The 17070-nt window shown below is 43.6% G+C and overlaps 1 protein-coding gene across 2 annotated transcripts in view; it reads right to left on the bottom strand.

Annotated features, from left to right (window-relative positions):
* The window catches only part of DRC7 (dynein regulatory complex subunit 7), a 156989-nt gene that overhangs the window by 67119 nt on the left and 72800 nt on the right, over window positions 1–17070 (bottom strand). The gene's annotated exons all lie outside the window — the stretch shown is intronic.

Raw genomic sequence — 17070 nt, 5'->3', positions numbered from 1 at the left:
ACCTGATTTTGTCCGCACCTGCCCGTATGGAGAAGAGGTTATTAAACCTTCCTTCTCGCCCCTTGTTCCAGAGGAACTCGCTGAGTCTTATTCTATAGAATGGGCTCTAGCACAAGCACCTGCGTTATATAGAAATCACGTAGGGTGGGAGATAGGGACTCTCCATACCATGTCATTCCCATTAGAAGTGAATATCAGCCACAACCGCAGTATCCCATAAAACATGAAGCAAGGGCACCGGTGAGAGAGATACTCATGCAATTAGAATACCAGGGTGTGATTGAACCCTGTGTCTCACCGATGAATAACCCTTTATTCCCTGTAGCTTAGCCAGACCATTTATCCATTCATACAGAATAGTCTTAGACTACAGACATTTAAACGGACATACACGTACATATGCTATACAAAACTCACATAGCACTGCACTAATGAGCAACATAGTGCAGAAAAAATACAAAACAACTTTAGATATCTCGAATGGGTTCTTCTGCCAGAATATAGCCCCTGAAAGCAGAGACTTAACAAGCTTTAGCGCATTAGGCTCCCAGAAAAAATTCTGTTGTTTACCCCAGGGGTACAAGAACAGCCCAGGACTGTTTGCGGCTCGTGTGACTGCTATTTTACATGAGTTGGATCCTGAGGCATTGTCTTATGTGGACGATATGCATTTTACAGATGACGAGTTACTACAACATTTAAGACGGGTAGCCCGCATTGTTGTAGAGTTTGCCGAACTCGGCTACAAATTTATCTTTAAAAAGTAAAAAATCGCCTTCCTCAGCGTCCTGTTTTGGGGATATGAGCTGTCGAGTGAAGGGAAGAGCCTAGCGCCACAATGTTTTGAAAAATGTGCACAATTGCAACCACCAAATAAGATTAAAAAATTTCAATCGTTGTTGGGCTTTCTAAATTTTGGCAGAACATACATTCCTGATTATGCAACACGCATAAAACCATTATATGACTTAATACGTCCTGATTTCTCAAGTAAATTCTGTATGGTTGAACATACATGCACTCTTCGAGATTTACAGACAGATATGCTAGCAGCAAAACATTTACACACAAGGGACAATAAAACACATTTGGTCATCAGGGTAATAGCTGGGGCCATCAGTTTCACTTATGTTACATTTAATGAAGGTGAGACAGTCCCGATTGCATACAAATCACATTTGTATTCAGCTGCTGAACAACGCTTTGCACCCATGGAGAAAATTCTCACTGCTGTGCAGATCAGATGGATGTTATTAAAGAAAGACCTCTTGCACAAGGAAAGCGCATTATTGTTGTCGTTTCTCCTATTCCAGCCATAGAGGCTGTTACAAAAGCTAGCGTTCCGAACGCGAAAGCACTTCTTCCACGATGGATACAATGGGCTACGTCTCTAACAGCCACTGATGTAGACTACATTTACGACCCAAAATTACAAACTCAAGAATTTCAACAATATGAAGTAGAATATCCAGTTCCAGCAGACACCTTGCCTATTGATCAATATCATACAGTCATGTACACCGATGGCTCTGCGCAACCAGCGATTGGAACTAAACATCAACATTCTGCTGCATGCGCAGTCGTAAGCGGCTATATGGAGGGGGAGAAATTCTATCCCCAACATACCTATACACAGACCTTGGGGATTGTACAGCACAATTGGCTGAGCTAAAAGCTCTACTGATGGCACTAGAACATACGGATCTAACACAGTTCACACTGATTGTTTGTGATTCATATTATTGCGTCCAGTCCTTTAATGAATATCTGCATTACTGGCGCTTGAATGGGTTCAGAGATTCAAAAGGCAACACCATAGTACACAGACTCCTGTGGGGGAAGGTAGCGGACCTGAAAGAGACGCTACCCAAAGTCCATGTTGTGCATACACTTGGACACCAGCGCGTTGGAATACACATTGCTGGAAATACTTTGGCTGATGAAGCCGCAAAGTCAGCAGTGGCAGTTGCCACTGTAGCTGCAGAGACTCGTTCGAGTTCCAAACCAGACACAGACATAATGGCTGCCATAAAAGCTACGGTTGATGGCACGCCTTATCCTAAAGGATTTCCTAATAAATATCAATACTTGATAGGAGGTATGCTGAACGCTAAAATTCCAGGCATAGGTGTACGCGACATCCCCAATAAAGTTGTAAGACCACAATTGATTAAAGCAGCGCATGAGGGGGTGGCATCTGCACATGCTGGCGTGGCGGCTACAATTTTACTCTTACAGGCCCGTTATTGGTCACCTGGTCTCTATAAAGAGACTAAGCAGTATGTGCTTTGTTGTGACAGCTGTCAACAAATTAAAGTTTCCACGGCCAAGCGCCCGCCGCAGACACCCCTCTTAATTTCCAATGACCATTACAATGTGTGTACTTGGACCATTGCGGTCCATTAACACCTGATAGTGCATACAAATACATATTAGTCGCTGTTGATTCCTGCTCCAGATTTGTGTGGGTGTGGCCAAAACGCTCGGCTGACGCTCGGACTGTTATTAAAGATTTGCAAGTCTTTGTCGGTACATATGCAGTTGTGGCATTCCATTCGGACCAGGGCACTGCTTTTGCCTCAAGGGCATTCAGGGACACCATGGCTTCGTTGGGGGTCCAACTCCAGTACTCGTCTCCATTTCATCCCGAGGGAAATAGTGTAGTGGAGCGATTAAACCGCAATTTAAAGCAATCCTTGACGGCCAGAGTCTTAGGTACGGGTCGTAGTTGGCTAACCCACCTATATGGAGTTCAGAGAGCACTTAATAACCTGCCTAGAAGGTCCCTGGTGGGTCGTACTTCATATGAGTGCCTGTTCGGAACATAAATGTTTGTTCCGGTTCTTGATGGTCCTGGCGTGGAGGCAGCAGAAACACCTTTTGACATAAATGATTGTGTCACTGTTTTACAGGAATTACAGCAGTTCTGTGAAGATAACTCTTCTAAGAGTGCTGCCTCCACAGGAATTAAGGATGTGCCAGTAACATCTACCAGCTGGATTCCCAGGGTTGGGGATCTTGTACGTGAAAATGTTGCAGTGAAAAAATAACTTGGCCCTTCTTATCGAGCACCAGTCCCTGTCTTGGGGATACACAGTACCAGAACTGTTATTCTACCACCGTTGCCAGGTGCCAAAGAAAATCTTTTTGTTTCCATTGACAATGTCAAACTACAACATGTGGCCGATTCTGCACAGCCGACCAAGAGTTCCCGAATCCCTCTCACTACTGGAGAAGAAGTTCCGCTTCAAGTTGTTTATACCAACGTTGATACCTCTCTGAGCTTGGGGAGGGTAGATGGTGATCTTGCATTAGTTCCACTAACAACAAGCAATTTGGAAACATTTGATCAAGTCACTACGACTACTAGCCAGATGGATGGTGCTGTCTATAGTGTACCACCACAGGAAACACCAACTCCACCGTTGGCACCAGCTAAGCCATTTGCACGAACAGCCTCTGGTTACTTTGCTGACTACAACGACGGTCTATCGGACTCATTTGCCTCTTCGACAGCTGATCTGTCAGGTGCACGTAAGCTGTTACATTGGCTTGAAGAAACATATTTTATTTTTCCATGGAACTATGTATGGCTTTCTTTGACTGTCCTAGCCTTTCTACTTTGGATTGGTTTTGTCATTACTTTTTTCTTGTTAATACATGGTCATTTTCTTCCCGAGAGATCAGCGGTTGAACAGGTGGAGGAGGTTTTGAAACATGTTTCATCACATAAGATTCGAAGAGACTTGTCTTTTGTGACCATTTCTGCAGTACCAATTCCTGATGTGATTGTGTGGGACAAAGTAATGTTTGATATATATGGTCCCACTGAAATTATTCAAGTACTGTATGTGTTAAAATTATCCATGAATGATATAGTCATACCAGGCATTGTATCTGATGATTGGGATGTGAAAACAGTTGATTCTATGATGACAGAATTGCAATATTATACTGTCTATGAAAATGAATATGTTTACCAGTTTAAAGAAAATTATGGTGACATGTTCTGCTATAAGTATTATGGGCACCACTTCATACATAGAGCTAGCAGTCCAAAAACAATATTTAATTACACGCAATGGGAACATTGTCCAACTCCCCCGCAAGGGAGTTCAAAAACTTATACTGAAAAGTTTGCGTATTTTTCTGGGCATCGTCAAAAAAATGCTGAGCCATATTATTTTAAGGTAACTCCTACTAAGGATATACATATGTTATTGAACAACACAAAATGTATATATTCGGACTCCTTTGTTTCCCGGTTATCAATTGAAGGTTATGAATATTGGTCAAAATATGTTGATTTGAAAAGTGTTTCGGGAACAAAAAATTGGCAGACTAAAGGTAGACAAACATTGTTTAGAGCATGTCTCCTCCCTGTTCAAATGATCTTTTTAAATGAAACAGTACAACAAACAAGTTGTTTAGGCTTAGCCACAATTAGAGAATTAAACATGCCCAGTATACCTGCACCTGCAAAATTTGATAACTGGCAAAAGTACACAAATGCAACTGTCAAGGAGTGGGTCCAGAATGGTACGTTCAATGCTTCACTGACACGTCCAGGTGGGTGGTTATTGTGGCCAAAAGATACCAACGGTTGTCATCAAAGTTTTGTCACCTCCTCGGGGGGTTTCCAAACTAGTAGGTCAGACCCTCGCTATATATCACCGGAACATGCTGGCATAATTACAACATATAGTGTAGGAACATTCTGCCAACACTGGCTAAAATCATCCTCACTAGACACAGTTAAGAGACACCTTAGTCTCCTGCCTAACAACACTGACTTACAAGATTTCTTGTCAGGCCCAAAGATACTAGGTAGGAAGCGTTTCTTGTATGAGGTATACAATGAAATATGGAAACTTTCCCAACAAGAGGCTGCAGCCCGGTTAAGGCAGATAGACCAGGAAAATTTGAAAAAGGCATTAGCTGTTGTGGATAATGGGATTCACACCTTGTCCGACCGGATATATACAATTAACAACATTGTTTCTTCTGCTACAGACATTATACGATCTGATATGTCTTCTTTATATCATGGACAAATTCAGACCAGGTCCATTATGCAGTTGGGTTGGACACTTCAGACATTGAAGGCGGGTCACGTTCTGTGGCAGTACATCAGTGCCAGGGAAATATTTTTTCCTTTAATTTAACGCAACAACAACAACTAATGGCTAAGAAGGAAGCAACTTATGTCATGCTTAACATTGAAAAGATAGAAAGATTGCCTTTTACCGTGGCCGAGGTTCCTTCGGCAGAGTGGTTGATACACGGGGTTATTAATCTGCCTATTTCTACATTACAATTCACTTCTTGTTTGGAACACGTTCCTGTAGGCAGATATGAAAAGTTGGGAGATAGTTACATCCATGAGGTGTAGGAGCTTCCCTTCTTGTACAAATGCCTCAATGGCATGAAAGAGGTCTTTCTTAGCCATAGTGAAAGCAAGACTTCTGTCAGCCATTCGATGATTTGTAAGCAGCTGTCTTTGCATGGGGCGTGTAATGCCCAAATTGCGAACTTGGCTTGCTATCTGAAGGGAGTTCCAGCCCCCTTGATTAAACGCATGTTCCAGGTGCTTTCAAACGGCAGCTACGTCCTCCTCAATAGTGAAGACTGTTGTGGCATGTGGGCCGGAATTGTTTAACGTTGTTTCGGTCTGAGGTCGTTACATGCTGCGGGAACGTGTTGTTCCCCCCCCACTAAATTTAGGGAGGTAGCTGATATCAGGCCTCACATTGCTACTTCCAAAGTGAATTTTGACAAGTTAAGTAGACTGAAGGCTTTATTGTTTCAGAAGCATGCGGCCCTTACATCTGCACGCGAGACCTACGCACTTCAAGTGGCAAGATCGTCGACAGAAATACAGTCCCTGTTAAATACGAACTTTCCGAGACACTTTGGTGAACTTGTGGGACGTATATTTAATGCATCCAGCATGGCTGGATTAGCAAATTTTTTCAAAGCGGTTGGTATTGGTTTTGTTCTCACCTTTTCCTCTATATTCGGTTTGATACCTTCGGCTATTCACTCAATTTTCAGAGGCATTTTTGGGGGATTTCCAATAACTTTGGCTTTATTAGCCAGCATTTTGCTGTTGCTGTTGTTTTTCCGCAATGGCTGTCCCACCGCAACAAGGACAAGTGAAGGCGATCCCATCAGCGCAGCTGTCTTGTGAGCGCATGATGCAGCAGTTTGGAGTACCACTCCTGGAACATTTGGGGTGTGACTGGTCTCTGTCATTCAGACCGGTTTTGGATTGTGTGCAACCCGTGTTTCGGTGCCGTTGGTGCTCTTTTGAATATGCACTAGAAGTTTGTCTTTCACAGCCTGCCCCTCAGTGATTGATGCTGATCTGTTGATGTTCTCATTGAGGGGCACTGCACGGGATGCCACCTTGGTTGATACTGGGGCTATGGAACACACGTGCTCCTTGGTCGTTTTTGGCGTTTACCTGTTATGTCATCTGCCGAAGTGGATGGTCTCCTCCGTTCCATCTCAAGTGATTAATTCGGAACTGTTTAAAATAGAAGATTTTTTTTTTACAATTTGGCACTAAGCCGCATGCTCACTTATAAATTGTCAAGTAGTATGCTTTTTGTGAACTCTTAACTTGTCAAAGTTAAGTAGGGTTTTAAATATATTTTAGGTTAGGGCATTTTAGCTTTGGCTTAAACCACTTTCTACCGACAAGGGGAGGATGTAGTGTAGCCATTTTAAGTATAGCTCCATGCACATTAGTTTAACATACTAGGCCGCTGTGCACTTTGCCCTAGATATATTTTATTCAGCTTTGCACTGTTATTTTACAATAACCAGTTTTAACAGTCTTGTTTTAATTTCTTCTATCACACTGTTTAGCTTAGTTCAGCACTGTGTTCTCAAATAATGCATTCTTAATCGCCCTGTGCTTCAGTCAAGGCTACAGTCTGGTACATTGCCGGTAAACGTGGTAGAAGTTTAGTCTCCAGCATTCGTAGAAAATACACATCCTTACGTAGGGACATTTTCTTAGAACATCTGCGTGTTAGTTGTAAAAACACTTTCTAGTCCTAGTACACGTCAACAGGGAGATTCCAGCCAGGGAACCACAACTGTATGCTGAATGCCCCATTGCAGATGCTGATGCAGATTACAGGCCTTTGCTCAGGTATGAGGATCGATGTCCTCCCGGGGGAACCTGAAAAGGCAGGCTTAGAGCTTAACATGCTGTGCTCGAAATATAACTTAGAGAGAGAATAATCTAGCGGCACTATGATAGCCTTATTCTTGTGCTTCACTCTCATCGTTACTATTTTAATATTTTTGTGTTGTGTAGTTCTGGTTATTGCGGCTCACGCTTTGCTATCCGAAATGCAGTTGTTTTATCAAACCAATGCTTAAAACTTATACTCCCTCTATTATCATTTATATATGAGACCGCACTGTGTTTGAGAGAACCGGTTGGGACCTGAGTGACCACAACTTCCCTGAGAAGTACTGAGATGTCATGCGCTTGGCTGCCCAATTGTCTCTACCATTTGGCAGAGATGAGGCACTGCTAGTTAGTCGGAGCAAAACCCGGATTTGGAGTGACAAGCGTCATCTACTGTGGGCTAGACTCAGTCCCCCACATCGTGGATGATCTTGTTGCTCAAAAAACAGTAGTCTCATTAAGATAATGAGGGCCTACGCACCAGTATCATAAGGCTTGTCACTGTATAGATTGGTATGCTATAGTATTGCTTGTTATTGTACAGTATGATATGGAATGGTCTGTGATTGTATAGTATGTTATATGTTATTCTAAGGTATGGCCTGTCATTGTATGGCATAGTAGGATATGGCCTGTCATTGTAAGTGTGGTATGGTTTGATATGGCCTGTCATTGTATGGTATGATATGATCTGCCATTGTATAGTATTGTTTTGTATGGTATGTCAATGCATAGAATGGCATGGTATAACACCACCGTCCTCGGATAGTATGGTATATATGGTCGGTCACTGTAGAGTATGGTATGGTACGGCCTGCCATTAAATGTTACCATATGGTTTGTCATTGCATAGTATGTAACAGTATGGCCTGCCATTGTATAGTAGGGTATGGTATGGAATGGTATGGGCTGTCATTGTACAGTATGGTATGGTTCGGCCTGCCACTCTATAGTACGGCATACCTGTCATTGTATAGTATGGTATGGTCTATCATTGTATAGTATAGTATAGTATAGTGTGGTATGGTATGGTATGGCCAATCATTGGCGTGTCATTATTCAGTATGGTAGGGTATGGTCTGTCAGTGTACTGTACGGTATGGTAAGGTATGGCCTGTCGTAAGTTATGGTATGGCATTGGGTATGGAATAGTAAGGTATCATAAGGTTTGTCACTGTCCAGCTTGGTACATGATATGGCATGGTCTGTGATTGTATAGTATGTTTTATGTTATTCTAAGGTATGGCCTGTCTTTGTATTTTATAGTACAATATGGCCTATCATTGTATAGGAAGTTATAGTATGGTATGGTATGTTATGGTATGGTATGGGATGGTATGGTATGGTATGATCTGTCATTGTATGGTATGGGATGGAATGATCTGTCATTGTACACTACGGTATGGCCTGTGATTGTATGCAATGGTAAGGTATGGGTGTCCTATAGTATGGTACGGTATGGTCTGTTTTTGTATAGTATGGTGTGCTATGGTATGGGAGGGTATGATATTGTATGGCCTGTCATTGCATAGTATGGTATGGTATGGCCTGTCATTGTATAGTATGATATGGTACGCTATGGCATGTCACTGTATAGTTTGGTATGGTATTGCCTGCTATTGCATAGTATATTATGATATGGAATGGCCTGCCATATTATAGTATGATGTGGTATGGTAAAGCATGGTATTAGGTATAGGGTAGCATGGTATTGTTGCTATTGTATGACCTGTCACTGTATAGATTGGCATGCTATGGTTTGGCTTGCCACTGTACAGCATGATATGGCATGGCCTTTGATTGTATAGTATGTGATGGCATGGCCTGTCCTTGCATAGGATGTTATAGTGTGGCATAGTATAGTATGACCTGTCATTGTATGGGGTGGGATGGTGTGGTCAGTCATTGTACACTATGGTGTTGCCTGTCATTGTATGGAAGGGTATGATATGAGCTGTCAATGTATAGTGTGGGTATCACATGTCATTGTGTATGGTATACCCATCACTGTATGGTATGGTCTGTCATTGTATAGTATGGCATAGTATGTTATGGTATGGCCTGTCATTGTACAGTATGGCATCTTGATGTATGGTATGTCATTGTATAGCAGTTTTGGTATGGCATGGCCTGTCACTGTATAGTATGTGATGGGCTGGTATGGCCTGTCAGTGTATGGTATGGTACTGTATGGTATACTAAGGCATGGCATGCCCTGTCATTCTACAGTATGGCATAGTATGGTCAAGTCGGATTTTACATTACTATTTCAGAAGTAATACTTAGGAAGGCGTAATTTTCCTACCAAAGCCAAATGAACCCTTTATGACCGTGTTTAGTGTCATCTCACTGCTGATAGCTCTCTTGTGGTTAGATGTGGGTTGCTCGCAGGCAGTGGACAAAAGGCTTGGGAGAGGCGATTTTGTCCTTGAGAAGGATGACCTATGGGCTGTGCTCAACATCTTACAGGGCTTCAAAGGATGTATACCTTGTCAGTGGCAGATGTAGCTCGCACCTGGGCCTGCCTCCCATTTCTCTTATTAGGTAGGGTGGGTCCAAACCCAGTGGGAGAGGGGAGCTTGCCCACATTTGGTTTGGAGTGACCGCAAGGGAGGATTTACCCATTTCCATAGCCACTGCAGGGTTCTGCCAGGTAGAGTTTAGGGAAAGATGGGTACTGTGGGTATCTTACAGTAAAACACAGGAAACTGTCACCCGATAGGGTGAGTGGCTAGGAGTTTCCCCCACCCACAGGCTGGTACTGGACTAAAAAGTAGCAACCCTAGTATCCTTCTCAGATCACTCCTAGGCCTGTGAAGAATCAACACTGCCCTATTTGAAGAATCTGAAAGAGGATTGTAACCTGCTTGCCTTTAACCCAGACCACAGACGTGATGCCAAGGGTCAGTAGGCTAGCATCCTGTATGAGCCACAGGGACACAACAAGCTTCCAGAGGCCTTTCTCATTGTAAATAGCTAGCTGACCAGTTGCAGCTGGGCTGTGTGTGGACACTGCTGCTGGCCTCTGTTGAAGTGAGTTTTCACCCCAATGTGTTCTCTCCCAGGTCCTGGACACTGCTGGTGTTAGAGTGTACTCCTCCTGCCCAACTTGCAAAAGCTAAGCCTCAGAAACTTTTGTCAAGTTTTCTTCCAAAGAACCCATGGGAGTATGAAGTGTGGGGGGGGTGCTGAGGATGTATCCCCCCAAGATTCTGGAGTGTGGGGGAAAGAGGGTGAGGGTTCGGGGGACAAGGATACAAAAACTATTTCCCTCGCACTCCTATGATTTGCAGGGCCATTAGCGCACAAAAGTGCTACTTATAATGGCCTTTAACTTGAACTACTGACCTGCCTCCAGTTATCAGTGACCAAACTGATAGTCACATCATGAAGGTGAGTCAGGAGGCCACTTACACCCTCTGTCCTTTTGTTTGTGCTGTTTACCGCTGTCTTCATTAAGTACCTGTGAGAACAAAGGGAGACAGGAGGAGAAAACAGGGTTTGCTGATTGCTGTGTGAATCCTGACATCATCTGCCCTACACCCACCTGCTGCCTTGAAGATGAGCCCTGAAGGACAATGAGGAAGATCTAAAGAGGGAACAGAGTGTCACTCAGCCAGATGCCTGCAGTCTAGAAAGCAGACTCTGTAAACTACATTACTAGTATTTGCCTAGGGTCATACCATTTAATGAAAAAGAGAAGGTGAGATTGAGCCCTCTACCGTACATTATAAGAAAATAAATTACTTTCCTGTTACTATAGTTCTCCAGTATTGGAATCTTTCATAGATTCACATGCTTGAATCATTCACCGCCGTCGAGATGGGAATCCCCTGGTACCTTACAATAGCAATGTAATGCTAAACATAATGCATTAAGGCCCTGTTGCCTTCACTTTTGTAGCATACCTTGGTCTGTTTAAAAAAGAGATTAAAGATACGTTTCAGCCAATCTGGCTGCATCTCCCTTTAGAATACACCTGTGAGAAGCTCCAGTCCCTCAGATTTTCTACCACACATCAAGCCAAGGAGTCTCCTCTGAGCTCTACGGCAACTACAAGTACTGTCTCCACGCTATGCACTACCTCTTCTTTTACCACGAGGACAACACTTTTATCGACGGTGTTCTCAACAAGACCATCGACATTAAAGATTTACATATTTTCACTGTCAACGACATCGACAATGGTACTACCATCAACGACTGCCCCACTATCGATGGCAGAGAAACCCATGGTGGCTTCCTCATTGACGGAGCACTCAGTTTCCATGACGCCCCTTCTTGTCACTTCATTGATGACCCATTGACATATGAAAAAATGCAAAAACATGAAAAGAGCAGGTTTTTGACACCATCTCACACCTCTCCAAGCAAGATAACACCTTTGATACCTGTACATTTGCTGGAGGAGGAGGATTCTAAAGAAGGACCCTTTGGTGTGGCAAATAGCCCATCTGAACTGCATGTTAAATGTCAGGAGGAGGAGCAAGATGAGTATGATGAGGAAGGTTATGATACACAGGGATATTAAGCTTCTCAGGAGCAATACCTATGCCAAGAAGAAATGGTTCCTATACCTGGGTCACTCATCTCAGACCTACAACCCATGCTAGCTGATTACAAAAAACATTTTCCACCTATGACTACCCCTGCGCAACAAGTAACCACACTGGCAAGGACACCTACAGTGCAACCTTCTACACCATTACCAATACCCGTGAGTGTAAGATACACACCTCAGACAGCCCTTCAAGACCCATCAACTTCTGATGAGGACAGGGAGGAAGGAGAGCTCAGCAACAACAACTCAAAATAGGACAATTATCTCATACCCAGACCATCCTCTCCCTCACCTACTTCAGTGGATTCCCCACCAGAAGACATTGGGGTTCATAATTTATTGAAAAGAGCAGCTAAAAGATTTGCAATCCCTATGCCTTTGAAGCAGACGGACTGCTTCCTTTATGATTTCAAAGAGCCCTTCCAAAAGAGCGTAAGATCTATGCCCATCGTTAACTATATTTGGAAGGAAGGGCTTAAGTTATGAAAAATCCAACCATGGTTACTGTTGTTCTTCCATGTCTGGACAAAAAATATAAGGCTCCAGATGACGCCCCAGCCTGTCTAACTGGTCACCCTAGACCAGATTCGGTCATAACTCAGGAAGCCCAGAGAAGATCAAAAAACCCTCTGCTCCAATATCTGTGCCCCGGATAAGAGGCTAGGGACCTGGACAATATTGGTAAACGCTTCTCTACTATGTCGGCGCTTACTATTAGGGTGGCGAATTCCTTGGTTGTCATAGGCAGATTTGATAGGCAACTATGAGCTGACATCGCACCATATATTTAGACTACCTGCCAGATGAAGCCAAAGCAGAGGCAAAGAAAATCATGGAGGAGGGTGATCTTGCCTTGGCAGAAGTCATTGACTGTGGATGGCTATCGCCAATACAGCCTTTCGCCAGCTTGTGGGAGCAGCTGCTCTTAGGAGGCAGGGCTGGCTTAGAGCGACTTTGTTTAGGCCGGAAGTGCAGAACAAGATCTTGGATCTCCCATTTGATGGGGATGCCCTGTTCGGCACACATGTTGATGAAGTCCTGCAAACAATAAAACCAGATATGGATATGGCAAAATCTCTTGGATCTCTTCAATTTAGGAACAGCCCTTTCGAGGTGCCAGAAGGCGAGGTATTCCATCATACAGGGGAGAATTTCAGCAGACAGATATCTCTCCTACTTCTCTTCCTACCATCCATTTCAACAACAATACCTTCAAAAACAATCTCCCCAGACCACCTACAACAGTCCCATGCCTAAAGACAGAGCAGGACGCCAAGAAAAGGACACATGTCATCAACAATGACCTTTTACGAGAGCAGGTTACCAATGTTTCCTTGACTTCCACACAAGGAGGAAGAATTTTCCATTACATTTGTCATTGGCCAGACATAACATCGGACCAATGGTCCCTGGACCTTGTTCAATTTGGTTACACCCTAGAATTCATTCAGATTCCAAAACCACAGCATCCTCATACTCACAATCAGAATCATGTGCATCTGCTCAAATGGGAAGTACTGACCATGCTTCAGAAGGGAGCAATCGAAAGAGTTCTTGTTTCTGAAAGAGGGAAGGGGTTCTACTCCCATTTCTTTCTAGTCCGCAAGAAGTGGAAGGAATGACGTCCAATTCTCAACCTCAGAGATTTAAATACATACCTCAAAAAGAAGTCATTCCGTATGATAACAATGCAAGATATCCTACCACTTCTGAATCCCTGAGTATTATATATCCACTCTTCATCTTCAGGATGCATACTTTCACATCCCCATTCATCCGTCCCACAGAAAATTCCTCAGATTCACGATAGCCGGCTGCCATTATCAATTCAGAGTTCTTCCCCCTGTTAATGCATTCTACTCTGTACCACTCCACTCTACGCCAGTGCACTCCATGCCAATCCACTCTATGCCACTCTAATCTATTCTGCATCACTGCACTCTGCACCACTGTACTCTCTACATCACTCTACGCCACTCTACTCTATGCCACTAAACTCTACCCTGCACCACTCCACTCTACACCACTTCACTCTACTCTGAAACAATCTACTCTATACCACTGCACCCTACGCCACTCTTCTTTTCTATGCCACTGCACTCTACACCACTGCAATCTATGCTGTACCGCTCCACTCTGTCACTCTACTCTGCACCACTCTACACTACGCCACTGCAATCTACACTATTCCACTCTAACCAATGCACACTACACCACTGATCTCTATGCCAATCTAGTCTGCACCCCAACACTCTACGCCACTGTTTCATCTGCCACTCTACTCTGCACCACTGCACTCTATGCCACTCTACTATACACCACAGTACTCTCCGACCCTCTAATTTGCAGCACTGCACTCTCTGCCATGCTAGTCTGCACAACTGCACTCTATGCCACTGAACTCTGCCCCACTGTACTCCGTGCCACTCTAATCTACTCTACATCACTCCACTCTAGGCCACTATACTCTGAAACCATCTGCTGTATGCCACTGCACTCTACCCAACTCTATGCTAGGCCACTCCAATCTACCCTGTGCCACTCCAATCTACTCTGCACCACTTTACCCTGACCACTCTATGCCACTGCATTCTACATTACTATACTCTATTCTGCAACACTCCACTCTATGCCACTCTGTTTTACTCTGAACTCCTGCACTCTTTGCCACTGCTCTCTTCATCACTCTACACCACTGCACTCTATGACTCTCTACTCTGTAGCACTGCATACTACACCACTCTATTCTGCTTTGCATCATTGTACTCTACGCCAATTTACTCTGCACCACTCTATGGCACTCCACTCTATGCCACTCTACTCTACTCTACACTACACTGCACTCTTTGCCACTGAACTCTACTCCACTCTACTCTGCACCATTTCACTCTACTCTGCACCTCTCAACTCTAGGCCACTCTACTGCACTCTACACTAATGCACTCTATACCACTACACTCTAGGCCACTCTAATCTGTATCACTTCACTCTTCCCCACTGCACTGTACTCGACATTGCATCACTTCTCTTTACCATGCACCACATCACTTTACAACACACCACTCTGCACCACTGCACTCTGCGCCACTACAATCTATGTTGTGCCACTCCACTCTGTGCCCCTCCACTCTATTCTACTGCACTCTACTCTAAACCAGGGCACTCTACACAATGCACTCTACATCACTTTACTCAAAACCAATCCACTCTATGCCAATCTACTCTGCACCACTGTACACACTGCAGACCACTCTAGGACACTTCACTCTACGACATTACACTCCATGATATTCCACTTTGACACTCTACTCCACTAAACTCTACTCCAGTCTGTGCCACTCTGCAACACTTTACTCCACTCTGCGACTCTCTACACAACTCCCACTACGCCATTCCATGCCACTTTACTCCACTCTATTGTACGACATACTACTCCACTCTATGTCACACCACGACACTCTATGCCATTTCAATCTACAATACTCTACTCCACTTTACACCCTTCCACTCTATGACACTCTATACCAGTCCACTATATGACCGTATACTATGCTCAATGACACTCTATTGAACTCTCTCTATGCCACTCCATGTTGCTTTACCCAAACTCTTCACCACTCTACTCTTCTTTATGCTTTTCCACTCTATGACACTCTGCCACTCCACTCTACTCTACTCTACTTAATGATCACTCCTCTCTATGACATTCTGCTTACTCCACAACACTTTGCCACACCAATCGACGACACTCTATGACACGCCATTCTCCTTTCTGCCATTAACTTTTAGCCATCCTGAACAGTAGCTACGCTAGTGTACAACGTAGCTAAAACACATTGGCAAAGCTGATAGCTTTTGCATAGGTGAGATCTGCTGGCTTTGCCAATGCCTGTTTATAATATCCTAAACCATGTATGCCGGGGGTACTTTATCCCACATAATACATGGTCACACTATCAACTTTCCCACAAACCACTTAAAACCTTAGTGCGTATCTTCTGTCACTGTAAGCTATTAAAACATAGAAGATGAAAGAACAGCAACATTCCATTTGTTGTTTTAAACAGCTGCATTAATTTTGCTCCGTGACCTGACCTGCCTTTCACTTTGGATGCTGGCTCTGGCAGAAGGCACTGTGACATCAGAACTCGACTGGTCGATTTCTGACATCTTTTCTTTATATTCCGTGACTTGGTGCGTCGCAAGTAGCCAATTATAAAGAAATTAGTGACTGCTGTTTATACAGGGATTACAGAATTCCATGTATTATATAGCCTGTAAAACCAAGAGCTTCTTCAGTGTAAATGCTCCCAGTTCTGACTGATGCTAAGGTGCCCAAAATCACACAAAGGAGTAGAAGTGCTATTAGAACTACATTTTAGAGCACAGTTTACAATTGTTGTACCTGATCACTTTTGATGTCACAAGTGCAGTTTCAATTTGCATGAGGCAAAGGGCATGGGCCCCAAAGGGTTTGTTTTTCCTTTTTTCCCTCTTACTTTTATTTGTTTGATGCATAAAGACGCAAGGTTAATCAACACATTTGGTCTAATTACTTTCTGAATGTAAATAACAATAAAATATACTTTCAAACTGTGACAACATGCCTTTCTTTCTCCCTATTTCACATCCAAACTATATGAATGATGTACATTTTGTCTGACTTTTAAGTTCGCAAACAACAGGCAATTTGTACAGGGTCAGTTAAAAAGTCCCTAAGACTGTCCCTGACCCCCCCACCCTCCGAATTGTTTTCTCCTACACCCTGAAATAAGAGGCAGGAGACTGGGCCGGCCGTTGAGCTGAAGCCGTTGACAACGAATCACTGATCAGCTTAAACTTGCTAGTTTGCACAGCTGAAGGAAATCTGACTTCCAGAAAAGTTTCTAAGTCCGAACGTAGAGAACTTCATTGGAACTAATGCTGAGCAGCATCCCAATGATGTTAAGGCCTCTCCAGGTACAGACTTTAGACTTTACCTACTTGCAGCTTTTTTGTTTTTGTCGATGACTGCATTGGGGCCTGCTCCCCAACAACCTGATGTTGCAGAGCCCAGCTTTAGATCCAGCTTGCAACTTTCCACATCGACGACTCGTCAACAACTACCTTTTCCTCTGAAAAATGTCTGAGTCTGAACGTAAACTTTTTAATGGGACAAGTCTGGTTCTGGTATCTGTCCCATGCTCCATAGCGGCCAACCTTAACTTTTGACTTTGACCCAGGCTAGCCTGACCATATACCTGTGGTTGTTGCTTTGTGCTTCTTGGCGCTATCTCCGGTTCTACCTATTGAATTTTTGTGT

This window comes from Pleurodeles waltl, chromosome 12, assembly GCF_031143425.1.
Source record: "Pleurodeles waltl isolate 20211129_DDA chromosome 12, aPleWal1.hap1.20221129, whole genome shotgun sequence".
Classification (NCBI taxonomy): domain Eukaryota; kingdom Metazoa; phylum Chordata; class Amphibia; order Caudata; family Salamandridae; genus Pleurodeles; species Pleurodeles waltl.
This window is presented reverse-complemented; position numbering and strand designations above follow the sequence as displayed.